General features: G+C 37.3%; 1 protein-coding gene across 1 annotated transcript in view; it reads right to left on the bottom strand.

Annotated features, from left to right (window-relative positions):
- The window catches only part of PLD5 (phospholipase D family member 5), a gene marked incomplete at both ends in the record, with an annotated part of 465875 nt that overhangs the window by 291258 nt on the left and 158537 nt on the right, over nucleotides 1-16080 (bottom strand). The gene's annotated exons all lie outside the window — the stretch shown is intronic.

The raw sequence follows: 16080 nt of genomic DNA, 5'->3' as shown, positions 1-16080 counted from the left end.
GAAATATTGACATTTATTAATTACATTCAAATAGATTTTATAGCTCTTCAATTAAATTTCTTCAAGGACTGATGTCTTTATCAAAATATTCACAGGTGTAAAATTTCTCATAGGTCTTAAGTGATAGCTTTCAGGGCAGAATTAGCTTCTTCAGAGGAGTTTTGATTTTCAGTGGAAATGAATGTCAGCTGTCTACCAGATTTGGGTCTAGCACATTGTTCTCTAGCACTTTTCTTTCCCTCACATAAAGCAGCTGCTGAAACGGAATCAGCAATTCTCTCTCAGTCTTGAGAGTCCCACAACTTTTACCTTGAATTTTCTTTTGCCACTTCTTAGCAAGCTCTTCTCAATTTTTTCCCTTCACTAATTCTATGTCTCTTTTAAACTTTCAAATCTTTTGTATCTTTAAGAAGTTGACCTATGTCCTGATAGTTGATGTCAAAACCTCTTTCTCCCTTTTCCTTGTTTTTCACTTACTTTTTTCCCATCTTTTCCTGTTTTGGAGATTCTGCTTTGCCCAAGTTTTATTTTTATAAATTTTTTCTACTTTCCTTTTTTATATATTTTCTTCTCTATACTACTCCAAAAGTTTCTGCCTCTGCTTTTGTACAGTTTTATCTTTAAATGGAAACTGTATCATTTTCATAAACATAAAACCTGCAGACTACTTTCCTCTTAGTTCTAGCATTTTGGGCAACCTTAGGAGGGAAAAACCTTGCCAAGCCTAGAAAATGTAAGATTCTTTAATTTGAAGAAGAAGTTGCATTCATGCTTTGCATAGTCTTAAATGTATGATACAAAAAGCTTTCATTCCCCCTGTCTTCTAGGGTAATGGACTGTCAGGGCTATAGAACAGATCCACTGTGTTTTTCTGAGGTTTCTTTCATGCAATTTTTTTTTTGTTTGCTTGTTTGTTAAAATACAAGGAACCTGATGTATGACTCTTCCTAGAAAGTAAAAATCCCAGTGTTTGGCTTCCTCTGTCGTATTGGGCTATCCAGCCACAAGGGTGTATCACAAAAGCATTTGCACTGCTAGTGGAATCCACTGCAAAACCAGTTTACCTCAGGAATGGCTATTTCCTGAGCCACCACATCAGTGAACTTAAAATTCCACTTTGCAATTTCTAGAAGGTGTGCTTGTATTATATATTACCTTTACAACCTTTCCAGGTACTCCAGGATCTTTCCACAATATTCCAACCAGCTGCAACTATTAAACTATAACAAAATGGCTTTCCTGGTTCTGATTTTGAAGAAAATGCACCATTAAATTATCTTCTCTTCTCCTACACATACCGGATAGTAAGGGAGAAACTGTACATGGGTGGGGATCTCCAATGCTGTCGGCTGCAGCCCCCTTCACAGAGGTCCAAAGTAGATCCCAGATTCTCCATTCCTGGGTCCTGAATGGCTGGGAAAGATCTGTTCCCTTTGCTTTGGCAAAATCTCTAAAATGGTATTTATATCCACTTCAAATTGCATGTCCAAAGGTCTTTCTGCTTCATCAAACACCAGGATATCAAAGGATTTCATCCACTGGCTAAATCCAATCTCTCAGTCTTTTAGACCATGCCCTCCAAGTGGCTTGAAATTGCTACTTTGAAGTGTTTAACCCTCCAATGTCCTCTCTGAGATCCCTGTCTCCAGTATAAATAATCTAAGCAAACAATGGCGACTGCCTTGTCTGTTTGAATAGCCAGTTCTGTTGCTACAACCTGTTTTTCTTTAACACTCTTTTTTCTTAAAAAGAATTTAAAGTATAGAAAGAAAAATGTTAGTTACCTTTTTTTTTTTTTTTTTTTGTGGTACATGGGCCTCTCACTGTTGTGGCCTTTCCCATTGCAGAGCACAGGCTCTGGACGTGCAGGCTCAGCGGCCATGGTTCACAGGCCTAGCCGCTCTGCAGCATGTGGGATCTTCCCAGACCAGGGCACGAACCCTTGTCCCCTGCATCAGCAGGCAGACTCTCAACCACTGCGCCACCAGGAAAGCCCATTAGTTACCTTTTGACCCAGAAATATTCCCTCTAGGAATCTACCTTGAAAATATGCCTTCACACACACACACACACACACACACAAAAACAATAATAACACACGTGGATTATTCTCACATTCCTTTTCAGTAATAAAATATCAAAGGGAAAAAAACCTAGTAGTAGCAGACTGATGAAATAAATAATGATATATTCACACTAATACTATGCAGCTTTAAAAATAAAAAAAGATTTCTCTGTACTGATTTGGAGAGATCTCCAAGACATATCGTACCATGTAAAAAAGCAATGGGCTATACATTTCATATGATATGCTAATTTTTTTGTATGAGAAGAAGGTGAATAATGGATAGAGGCATAATATTGTAATTCTGAAACTATCTCACATATATTGTAAGAATAAGTAAATAAGAAAATATGTTAATTTTAGTGAGAACCAAGATTTTTGTTATACGAGAAAAGAGAAGTACAAAACAAAATAAGTGAAGAAAAATTTTTGTAACGTTATATTTGATATGGAAATATTAAAATGAACTTATAAGTTTTGAAAATAACACACTTCCTGGTTTATCCAATGAAAGGGCATAAAACAAACACATCCCATAGTATCTTGGACAAATGGCTGATTACAGGTATGAGACAGACAAAGAACATGGTGAGCCTGGGATGTACTGCTGTGCCAAAGCAAGGAAGCCTTCAATGAGCAATGGTGGCATGCTAAAGAACCCAAGAACTGGAGTGATGTCACCAAGATGGTTACATAGGTCATTCCTGACTTTGCTCCCCCTCAGAAGAACAACTAACAACTATTCAAGACTCCTGAGAGAATCCTAGGACATGAAGGTGAGCCTGAAGCACACCCTGCATCACAGAGACCAAGAGAGACTGCAACAGAAGGTAAGAGAAGAGGCTACATGTTGACTGCATTGTTCCTCTCCCAGGGTAGTACAGCACAATGCATGGAGGTCTCCTCTGAGTTTCTTGTTCCTCCTGTGGGAAAAGTGAACCCAGGGGGGACAACTGATACCCCCCCAGAATTGTGGGTTGCTTTGTGGGGGCACCCACTCATCGTGCACCACAGGGAAATCTGCAGGGCTCAACCACTGGAAATATGACTGTGACAGAGAAGTGGGGAGAGGCTTGTAACAACCAGCACACAGATCTTAGCAGACTGAGTTCATACCTGCAGTTCCCCAGTAGTAATCCCAACCAGCAGATTTGCTCATCCACAGAATCAAGTTGGGGCACACTCTGACCAGGGAACTAGGTGGGGCACAGATACACCTGATTCAGATCCTCAAACAAGGAGTCTTGCCAGTCCTAGAGCTCAGTTTGACCATGCCTAGATGATGTGCTGAATCACAGGCCCAACTGCTAGAGAGAGTTGTCCAGTCCCATCTGACCAAAAGGGCTGGTGACAACTCCTGGAAGCTGTGGGGACCAGTGGCACTTGAGCTGACAGGTGAGCAGACAGAGTTGTCTGCTCCCAGAGCAAGCCAGTATCCAGCATGGAGGCTTCCTCTGCTATACACAGGCAGGGAGATTAATTCATAGCCAAGGCTGAGGGTAGCTCCTGGCCACTCCCAGTTGGACAGCTATTTTAGAAAAATGAGGGAAGCCTGGAGCTCTCCCTCCCCTTCTCATCCAGGCAAGGGAGCTGAGACATAGCCCCACCCACTGTGGAGAGTGTCTTCTGGTCCCATCTGACCAGAAGGGCTGGCAACAACTCCTGAAAGCTGCATGGCCCAGTGGCTCTCGAGCCGAGAGAAGGGCAGACAGAGCCAGTGGTTTGCAGAGCAAAGCCAGTGGTGTTGTTTGGCCAGGGAACTTTGGGTGTGGGTCAGCTTGAGTTAATACAACAAACAAAGAGCTCTGACTGGTTTTAGAGCTGCTTCTCCCACTGTGCCCAGACCAAGAATCTAATTCATAGCCCCCTTCATTGCTGAATACAGCCTTCAGCCAGTCCAAACAGGAGACCTAATGAGAGGACACAGGAAGATGCATAGCCCATCCAACAGCCCAAATACAGTGATACTTGAACAGAAAGCAGAGCCCATGGCTTCTCCCATCTGCAGAGCAAAACCAATGGCCTCACCTGGCCAGAGAATTTAGTGCACACTCAAGCCTGATTCGGGCTCCCAAACAATGAGCAGTGACCCTGGGACACAACCTGCTGCCCTGCCAGGGAATGGAAGCTAATTCACAACTCCATCTTCTACTGAATACAGTACCTAGTACACAGTCCCAACCATCTAGTAAGCCTGACCGAAGAATTCAGGCAATCATGGAGCCCATCCAGCAGCCTCACTTGGGTAGGAAACCAAGCTAGCAACCCTGCCCATCTGTTGTCAGCCAGTAGCACACCACTGCTCTCATCTTTGTCCTCACACCTTGCATAGTTGCCCTTGCCCCAATATACAGCAGGCCCCTAATGCCCAAAGACATTACCAGCAGACACACCCAGAAACCCAAACTGAGCTTACTGGTTAAGAACTGTCTCGGCCAAAGCAAACCTGTAGTCTGGAAAAGGAGCCCAATTATTCAAATATGTAGATACAAACATAAGGAATCACAAAATATCACATAAATATGATACCACCATAGGAAACAAATAAAGCTCCAATAATTGACATTTAAGAAATGGAGATCTGTGAATTGTCAGACAAAAAATTCAGAATAATCATCTTAAGTAAATTTGGTGAACTACAAGAATTCACAGACAGACAACTAACCAAAATTAGGAAAACAGGAAATGAACTAGATGAGAAATTTGACAGGGAAATAACGATCATAAATAAAACCCAAAAATCCTGTAGTTGAAAAATACAATCACTGAACTCAAGAATATAAAAGAGTCTCAAGAGTCTCAAATATGAATTCAAATGCATAAGAAAGAATCAGTGACCTGGAGGCTAGGACACTGAAAATTACCCAGTAAGAGGAACAAGCAAATGGTAACCCCCCCACCAAAAAAAAAAAAAAAAAAAGTAAGAATAGTTATATTTACATCAAACAAAATAGACCTTAAACTTAAAATGGTAAAAAGAGACAAAGAAGGTCATTATAATAATAAAGGGGTCAATACATCAAGAAGATATAACAATTGTAAATTTTATGTCTCCAACATCAGAGCACCTAAATATATGAAGCAAAAATGACTAAAAGGAGAAATAAACAGTAATACAATAATAGCTGGGTAATAGCTGGGGACTTTAACCCACTCTCAACAATAAATAGATCATCTAGACAGAGAATCAATAAGGAAACTGCTGATTTGAACACCACAGACCAAATGGACCTAACAGGCATATAAGGAACATTCTATACAACAACAGCAGAGTACACATTCTTCTCAAGTGCACATGGACCATTTTCTAGAATAGACCATTAGGTCTCAAAACAACTCTTAGCAAATTAAAGAAAACTGAAATCATACTAAGTATTTTCTCTGACCATAAAGGCATAAAACTAGAAATCAATGATAAGATGAAAACTGGTAAATTCACAAACACATGAAAATTAAACAACACGCTCCTGAAAAATCAATGGATCAATGGATCAAAAAATTTAAAAGGAAATTTTCTTGAAACAAGCAGAATTGGAAACACAACATATCAGAACTTATGGAATGAAGCAAAAGTTCATAGCAATAAATGCCTGCATTAAGAAGAAAGAATGATATCAAACAAGTAACCTAACTTTATGACTTAAGGAATTAGAAAAAGAAAAAACTGAGCTCAAAGTTAGCAGAAGAAAGGAAATAATAAAGATTAAAGTAGAAATAAATGAAATAGAGAACAGAAAACCAACAGAAAAGATTAACCAAACTAAGCATTGGTTCTTTGAAAGATGAACAAAATTGGCAAATCCTTATATAAGGGTTGGTGTATATGGACTAAACAAGAAAAAAAAAAGGGGCACAAATCAGCAAAATTATAAATAAAAAAGGAGACATTACAATTGATACCACAAAAAAATTCAACTATACCACAAAAAACTGAACAACATTGAAGAAATGGAAAAATTCTTAGAAACAAAACTTATAAAAACTGAATCAGGAAGAAACAGAAAAATAAAAAAAATCTGAATAGACCAATTACTGGTAAGGAGGTAGAATCAAAATCTCCCAGCAAAGAAAAGCCCAGGTCCAGATGGCTTCACTGGTGAATTTCACCAACATTTAAAGAAGAATTAACACCAGTCCTTCTCAAATGCTTCCAGAAAATCAAAGAGATGGGGACACTCTCAAACTCATTTTATGAGGCCAGCATTATCCTGATACCAACACAAGAAAAGGACACTACCAGAAACAAAAACTAAAGCCAATATCCTTAATGAAACAGATGCAAAATTTCTCAATAAAATACTAGCAAACAAAATTCAGCAGCACATTAAAAGACTCATTCACTATGATCAAGTAGGATTTTTTCCCTGGGATGCAAGGATGGTTCAACACATGCAAATCAAACATCACATTATTAGGATGAAAGAAAAGAATCACATGATCATCTCAGTGGATGCATAAAAAGCATTTGATAAAATTCAACATCCATTCATGAAATTAAAAAAAAAAAACAACTCTTAACAAAGTAGGCATAGAAGTAACATACCTCAACATAATAAAGGCCATATGTGACAAGCCCACAGCTAACATAAATGGTGAAAGGCTGAAAGCTTTTTCTCTAAGATCAGGAACAAGATAGGATGTCCACTCCTACCACTCCTATTTAACATAGTACTGGAAGTCTTAGCTATAGCAATCAGGCAAGGAAAAGAAATAAAAGGTATCAAACTTGGAAAGGAAGAAGTAAAATTGTCTCGATTTGTAAACAACATGATTTTACATATAGAAAATACTAAAGACTCAACCAAAAAAAGAAAAAAAAAGCTAGATCTAATCAATGAATTCAGTAACATTGCAGGATACAAAATTAACTTACAAAAGTCAGTAGTATTTCTATACTCTAACAATGAAATTTTTGAAAAAAATGAATGCATTTCATTCACAATAACATCAAGAACAATGAAATACTTAGGAATAAATATATCTAAGGAATGAAAGCTCTCTATGCTGAAAACTATAAGACACTGATGAAAGAAATCAAGGAAGACACGAATGGAAAGGTATTTTGTGTTCATGGCTTGGAAGAATATTGTTAAAATGTTAATACTACCAAAAGCCAAAAGACCCTGAATAGCCAAAGAAATCCTGAGAAAAAAGAAGAAAGGAGAAGGTATTATACATCCTTATTTCAAGCTATACTATACAGCCATAGTCATCAAAACAGAATGGTACTGGCATGAAAACAGACAAAAGGACAAATGGAATAGAATCAAGAGCCCAGAAATAAACCCAAGCATATACATTCAAGTAATATTTGACAAGGCAGCCAAGAATACTCAATGAAGAAACCAGTCTCCTCAATAAATGGTGCTAGAAAAATTGGATATTCACATGTAAAAGAATGAAATTGAACTTATATCTTATACCACTCACAAAAATTAACTTGAAATGGATTAAAGACTTAAATGTAAGACCCCAAACCATGAATCTCTTTAAAAACATAGGAACAAAGATCCTTGATGTGAGTCGTAATAATTTTTTTGGATATGATATGTAATGCACAAATCAAAAATAAATAAGTGGGACTACATCAAACTAAAAAGCTCTGTACAGCAAAAGAAACCATCAACAAAGTGAAAAGACAATCTCTGGAATGGGAAAAAAACATTTGCAAACCATATATCTGATAAGGGGTTAATATCTAAAACACATTAAATACCACTCATAAACCTCAATAGCAGAAAAACCAAACAACACAATTAAATAATGGGCAAAGGACCTGAATAGACATTTCTCCAAAGAAGATATATGAAAGGCCAACAGGTACATGAAAAGATGCTCAGCATCACTAGTCATTAGGGAAATGCAAACTAAAATGAGATATCACCTCTGGCCTATAAGAATGTCTATCACCATAACAAACGGTGGCATAGATGTGGAGAAAAGGAAATGCTTGTGTACTCTTGGTGGGACTGTAAGTTGGTACAGCCACTATGGAAAACAGTATGGAGGATCCTCAAAAAATTAAAAATAGAACTACCATATCCACCAATTTCACTTTGAAGAACATATCCAAAGGTAACAAAAACACTAACCTGAAAAGATATCTACACCCTCATGTTCATAGCAGCATTACTTACAATAGCCAAGAAATGGAAACAACCTAAGTGTGCAAGATAGATGAAGAAAGAAGTTGTGGTATACATATATAATGGAATATTCACTGTATGTGAATATTCAGCCATAAAAAATGAGGAAATCTTACCATATGCAACAACATAAATGGACCCTGAAGGCATTATGCTAAGTGAAATAAGTCAGAGAAATATAAATACTGTATCATCTCATTTTATATGTAGTATCTTTAAAAAACAAACTCATAGAAAAATAGGTCAGATTTGTGATTACCAGATGCAGGGAGTGGGAGAAGGGGGAATTGGAGGAAGATGGTGAAAAGCTACAAACTTCAGTTATAAGATAAATAAGTACTAGGGATGTAATATACAACGTTGTTAGTTAACACTGATGTACATATACAGGAAAGTTGTTAGAGTAAATCCTAAGAGTTCTCATCACAAGGAGAAAATTCTTTTTTCCTTTACTCTTTTTTTCTTTTTCTTTTTTACTGTATGCATATGAGAACATGGATGGATGTTAGCTGAACCTAATTGCTAATTATTTCACTATGTATGTTAATCAAACCATCATGTTGTATGCCTTAAACATATAGAGTGATGTATGTCAATTATTTCTGAAAAAAAACTGAAAAAAAAGAACCCAAGAATCATCTTAAGAGGTTCTCACTGACCAAATCAATTCCTTACTCCAAAAATTAATAAAGGGAAAAAACAAGCATTTACCCTAACTTTTTAGGAGGAATAGTAGTTTATGTCCAGATGATGAGGGAAAACTTTTAACAGGAGACTATCAAAATAATAAATGTAGAAGAAATGCTAGAATGAGAAAATGATGGTCATTGAGAGATTTTCATGGTATCAAATATCATTGCATTTGTTTTCTAGAGCTGAGGTAGCAAAGCACCACAAGCTGGGGTGGCTTAAACAACGGACGTTTATTGTCTCACAGTTCTGGAGGTTAGAAATCTGAATTCAAGGTGTAGGCAGCACCATGCTCCCTCTGAGGGAAGGGTTTGTTCCAGGTCTCTCTCCCCTCTCTCTCATAGATGGCCATCTCTACGTGTGTGTCTTCACATAATCTTCCCTCTATGTGTGACTGTCTCTGTGTCCAAATTTCCTCTTTGTATAAGGACACCAGTCATGCTAGATTAGGGCCTACCCTAAAGACTTCATTTTAACTTGATTACCTCTGTAAAGACTGTTTTCAAATAAGGTCACATTCTGAAGTACTGGGATTTAGTACTACCAAATCTACAACAAATCTTATTTTTGAGGGGAAACACCTTTAGGGGTTAAGGTGATTGCTCACATTAAGGGGAAAAGCGTACTCTTACCATGGAAAAATTTGGTGATCACTTAACCAACTGACCCATGTTAACATACTAACAGTGGGACAACTTTGCTGCAAGCACCACCTGATGTAATGCACTGGAAAGAACACACAGCGCCACCTATGACGTCTGCTGACCAAAGGTACCTAATCAGAGTCATGTCAGCCAGTGGACTTCAATTTACAGGGGGAGAAACAAGGCAAAGGGCATTCACAGGATCACAAGATGATATTCAGACAAATTCACAAGACAAAACATTCTGCAACACATCTGACCTGGAGAAGTCAATGCCTTGAAAATAAATGTGTCATAACTTCTCTAGAATATAATAGGTTAAAAAGACATACTAATAAGAAATGATACATGGTCCTCAGCTGGATATTTGTTAGGAAAGAAAAGCTCTGTAATACAATTTGGAGACAACTGAGGGGTTTGAATATAGACTGAATACTGGATAATATTAGAGTAGCAGTGGGGTATGTGCTTCCTGATGATATAGAACAGATATGGTATTATGTTCTGTAGAGAATTCCTTATTTTTAAGGGAAGTGGTTAGAGGTGAAATCCACATATTGTCTGCAATGTATTTTCAAATGGGTTCAGTTAAACTAATTTGTCATTGCTGGAAGAGATTGTTACACTAATTCCTTACTCTGAAAACTGATAACCAATGGGAAAATATTAAGCATTTATCCCAATTTTTCAGGAAGGACAGTTATATTCATAACAGATGTAGCAAATGTTAACAATTATTGAATTTGGGTGGTGAGTATATGAGTATTTACTACTTTTGAATAATTTCACAATAAACATTTGAAAGATAAAAAAACTAACTGAATAGAGATGCACATGTTCATAAATAGGAGGACCTATATATTTGATACAATGTCAGTCAAAATCCCAGCAGAGTTGAGTATGTGTATAACTTTATAAATTAATTCTCAATTTGAATGTAAAATTTTAAAGGATTAGAAATAACTAAGACTCTCCTGATGAAGGAAATTAACAACGTGAGATGTGCCCTACTGGATATTAAGATTTCTAATAAGGGTAAAGTGATTAAGACAGTGTGGTACTGGTGCAGGAAACTGAGAGTCTAGAAGAACAGAATTCAGGATGGTGGTTGGGAGGTGGAAGGAGGTAGGGTGAGAAGGGATATGATTGGAGAGACACCTATACTAGAACGTTCCATTTTTTAAGCTGGGTGGTGTGTATATGAGTGTTCAAGTTATTCTTTAAACAGAACATATATATTATATATTGTATTCAATATATATCACAATAAACAAAAGAAAACATGGTATAAAGTGTCAAAAAAACTGCCAATGGGAGTTAGGTGGCAATAAAAATCAAAGAAAACCCATTTACAAATTTTTGTTGTAAAAAAAAAAAGAGTATATAAGGACAGTATCTGATGGGGTGAGAGAGTAGAGATTGGTTTGTTTGCTTGTTTGCTAGCATGTTTATTTACTGCACAAAAGATCCTGCAGAAGGGGAAATATTGATAATGCAGGAGGAAAAGGCAATGACTGCAAGAGTGAACAGGAACCAAAGCACAAATGTAGGGGTTGCCCTGAGTCAGATCAGGGACATTTCAGGAGGGGCAACAGAATATATTGTCACAGAGGTAGACAGTGTTTTCGATTTGATGGTGGAAGTACAGCTCTGATCTGATGGCTTCTCCTTCAGGGAAGTAGCAGACAAAGACAGGAGCCGAAGAGGTAGAGCGACTGCAGAATGGGAGAGAGGTTTAAAAGAGGAAGGAAAGCAAAGGCCTTTCCAGTGAGTAGGCAAGTCAATGCTGTAGGAAAGTGCAGTAGGATTGCTGTACTGTAATGAGTACCTTTTAATCCCGTGTGATCATGAACTTAAAATAAAATAGATCAGCAGGGCTGTGATATTTTCTCCAGCTACTTCCACCTTAGAAGATGCTGAGGGGGCTTCTGCCAGGTTTAGGACTCAGTCAAGGATATAAATATAAGGATGCACCATGAATCAAGGTTGGGCAAGGTAGGAAGAGAAGACTGAAGTGGGTAATGGATAATTTAAAAAAGCAGTGTAGGCCATCATGGGATCTAAGAATTATTGAGGTACTGTAAATAAGCTGAAAAGATAGCAAGCAGAATATACAGAATGCGGGGTATCACAGGTAATGTTGTTCCCACTAATAATAAAATCTAAAGTGTAATCATGGGAATGGGTGACTGAGATGGAATGGAATAAATTATTATTAAAAGTCATTAAGAAGTTGGGGTGTTAGATAGGGCCTCCAAATGAGGCTGAGGGCACAAGGGATAATGACATGAGTCTGGGAAAAAAAGAAATTCTGAGAAACTGAATTTTCAATTCAGTTTCAACAGTTTTGAATTTTTAGTAGTCACTAATGTCCTAATCTTGTAAGTAAATGAATATTTTTTAAAGGGTGAAAATATACTTATTCACAAACTTTAAATTCTCAACACTGTGGCTAATTTTCTACTTAATAAAAAAGAGCATTTGCAATTTCATGCACATTGTATAATTACTTACACTCTCCATAGGTTTTAATTATATACATCAACAGTTTCATAAGTTGGGTCATCAATATAGTAAGTCTGTATATCTCTTCCAAAGGACCCTGTTTAGATATTATTTATGATACTACCATAGTAACACATGGCATCTAAAACAATGTCTAATAAAATCCCAAAATATTGAGCAATACCTCACTGTGCTATAATTTAAAAATCCCTCAAATACTCTTTGAGAAAAAAAATAATCTGTTCAAGATTTTCTGATCTGTATCTAAACAGAAGACTGAGAATAAATATGCCACTTAGATTTTTAATGCCCTTCCTTGGATAATATAAAATGATGTAAGACTCAGGCCAAACTGGCCTGAATAATAGACATCCATTCCCAAGGCCCCTCTGCAGTGTTTTTCATGGAAGGTTAAGATAAACAGTGGCCCCTAATATACATAAGCATCCCTTTAATAGCTCCATGAATTTATGTGGAACTTAATAACCCTGAATGTAGGTTACCCTTCTATTTTATGAGCTACGGAAGCTATATAATCTCATCTCTGGTACAAGTTTGGTGTTCTGCAGGATGCTCTTAGCATCTGCTGTATACTATTGCTGGAGTGTATAAAAGGTTTGATGCACTCTACAAGGAATGATGATACAAATTATTGAAGTTCCTGCTTAGAGTAACCTGCCCAAATAAGGATAGACCGACCTTGGCCAACTGAAAAACCTTAGCATGGTACCACTTAAGCTGGAGTTAGGCAGAGAGAAACAAGGATAAATATACTAAAAACCTATTTCTTTCCTTGTCCTCTACTTGAACTTGTTCTTTCAACACTAACTCAATTCTTAGATTCAACTTTTACTCTGTTGGCAAATGAAAGAATATATTTTTAAAACAATTCCCTGAGCAAAACCCTGCAGAGCATTAGTTATTTGATGCCAAGGTCAAAATGACCCTGATGTAATTGTTTATTCCAATTACTGAAAGGTTGAAAATGATAGAGATGATGTGTTCACAGCTGAGTAATGAAGTAACAGAATAAAAATATCTGATACCATGTTGGTGCTTTCACAGTGAAAGTACAAAGTTTCTGCATTTCAAGATACAATCTGCCACAAAATCAGTCCTCAGTCAGACCAACCAGAGTATACCCGATGAGCCTGCAGGAAGATTAGGTTCTTCCTAACAACAGATGATATCCTTGCCTCCTGTAAGACACTGAGAAATGACAAGGAAACATGGCAGTATCTAGAATGACAAGCAAAGAATGAGGTCGAAGTTTCCATGGTAGACAAAGGTCACGGCTCTGGCTATAGTATTTATGCCTGGTTACAGTCATATCACCTTATAGAAGAAGAAGGGTCTTGGCAGTAGACTTTTTTTACAGTTTAGTATGGGGGTTTATTGTAATAGGGTGATCATTATTTCAGTTATTACTATAATGCAGCGAAGTAATACAGATTTTTTAAAATGGACAAGTGGGGAATTTTTAAAATTGATTTTGAAATATTAGGTATGGGAGATAACTAAAGTTAGGGGAACAATAAAAGGAAAGTATTGCTCAGAAAGGAAGTTTGGATTATAGGAGGAGGGTAGACGTCAAAAAGTTCATTGTAGAAAGGTTTGCATTCTTTTAACCACACGTGAAGGTAACCAATAACCAAGAAGCAATCTAACCAAAGATTTCCACAGGGTTTCCCAGAACCTACTCACATTTGTTTGTCCTAGAAATAGGGCATCCACCTTATGAAAAGGGAAGTTTAATACAAATGAAGCAAATAGTAATCAGAGGCTCTGCCTTGGGGAATGTTTGGGGAGGTTAGGGAGAAATCTGTCTTGCTGTCAGAAAGCATGCTACACAGGGAAATACAATACTAAAACATATCATTTAAAAATGAACGTAAGCCTGCAAAGTTCCCTGATTGTGCTGACCACGGCTTCTGCTGCTCAGCACTGAGCAAAGAGCTCCATCTGCAGTGAGGACCTCAGTGTCTCACCTGGTTGATGGCAACATTGTCATTCAGTGGGAGACCAGATTTGGGGTCTGACTGGGACCAGCAGATGGCCTCTCTCAGTGCCTCATGGGTTCAGAACAGTCTAGGTGACCTGCTATTTAAAGGGCTCTCCCTGACCTGACCTTCTCCTTGTAGGGCTGGAGGCCATGGTAGGTGAAAGGGAGGGAAGTGAGGCAGGGAGAGAAACAGGAAGTCACTTAGGGGGTATTGGTAATTAAGAGTTCTGTCAGAGAAGTCTGAAAACATAAATTTGGGGGACATTTTGCTTATATTTTCTCTACTTAATTAGATGTTTACAATGAAGAAATTAAACACATGTACAAAGTTAGCAATAAAAATGTATTTTTATTAAAGTATTTTCAAAACAAAAATATCTGAGAAATGGGTTTTCATTTATATAACTCAAAATTAATTTTAAAAGTTTCACTTCATAGGCAACAATTAGCTTTCATTATGTTCAACTTGGCATTTAGATACTATATCTTATTTCCCTTCTCCTATAGGACATTTGTTTGTTTTCTGTTTAATAAATGAATTCCACTTCTTCTTCACTGAGTACATGCTAAATACAACCAGACATTAGCCAGAACTGTAGACAAGATGGAGATTCATATTGAACTTTGTCATAATAAATAGTTACTTGCTATTTTTTCTGAGGAATCATTAGAGAATTAAGTAACAAGATGAAGGGGATAAGCCCAAGGGTCAACAGAGATATGGCTGAATGGGAAGTTGACTATTAGTAAACAATCTGTACTGCTGAAGATATGTTAGGGCTTAAAAAGCTAGAAAAGAAAGGAAGAAGTAGTATCAAAACTTTAAGGTGATAAAAAAATAAGGACAACTATAGTTAACAGGACCACAGAATGTAAAGAGATGTAACCTGGGAACCCAGAAAAAGGATATTAAGTATGGTTTGCACAGCAAGCAGGGTGGACTGGTTGGGTAGGAGGAAATGTTATTAAAATAAGTATAACTCACAAATTTGTAATGGATGGGGGAAAGTAGTTGGGTGCTGGACAGTTAATAACAGAAATGTATATACGGGGCAAATGTTTATAAAAGAAACACCCTCCTGACTTCACTTTCTCTTCTAGCTGCCATCTCATTACTCTTTCCCCGTTCACAGAGAGTACTTCAAAATCTTTGTATTCACTATCTTCAATTCCTACCACTCCAAAGAAAATTCCCTTGTCAAGGTTATCAACAACTTCCATGTTGACAAACCAGCAATCAGTTCTTTACTTAGGCTGACCTGCCAACAGCATCACTTTCCCTCCTTGAAAATTTTGTCTTTAGCTTTGAAGACAGAACTCTCTTGATTTCCTTCCTGTCTGACCCCTGCTTCTTAGTCTCTTTTATTAGTTCTTACTCATCATTCACATTTCTAAATGTTTGAGTACACCCAAGAATCAACCTTTGGACTTCTTTTCTTGGCTCCACTGATGGTCTCATCATTTAAATACCATTGAACCCCGATAATTCTGACATTTGTATCTCTACCTGAACACAGCTGGACCTTTGCCCACAAACTCTAGACCCAAACAGTCAAATGGATATCTTATAGATACCTCAAACATAACATACAATAGTCATACAAGTTGAAGGCAACTCCATCCTTCCATTGCTTGAACCACCCTTGACTTCTCTTCTTTTTTCCCTTGCACTGCAATTGGTCAAATCCTGTTTGCTCTAACTTCAAACCACATCTATAATCTAATCACTTTTTATTATCCCCAGTGGTATTACCGATCACCATTATTATAGAAGAAACATGAAATAGAAAGCTGTAGAACATGTCTGATAGATTAAGAAACTATGAACATCAAGGCCAATAAGTACTAAGACTAGCAATTCCCCCATGATATGTGCTCTGTTTCAGTAGGAATTAGAGAATAGTGATTCTACTAATAGGTAGGGTTAAGGCTTAGGAGATGGGAAGTCTTTCCACGACAATATGTTCCCTAGGTAAAGATCTAAACCTAGATCATTTAAGGCCATTCTAACATCACCTTTTCTATAAA

This window comes from Mesoplodon mirus (genome assembly GCF_964341445.2).
Source record: "Mesoplodon mirus genome assembly, chromosome: 3".
NCBI lineage: Eukaryota > Metazoa > Chordata > Mammalia > Artiodactyla > Ziphiidae > Mesoplodon > Mesoplodon mirus.
The sequence above is the reverse complement of the archived record's forward strand: the minus strand, read 5'-3'. Positions and strand labels throughout refer to the sequence as shown.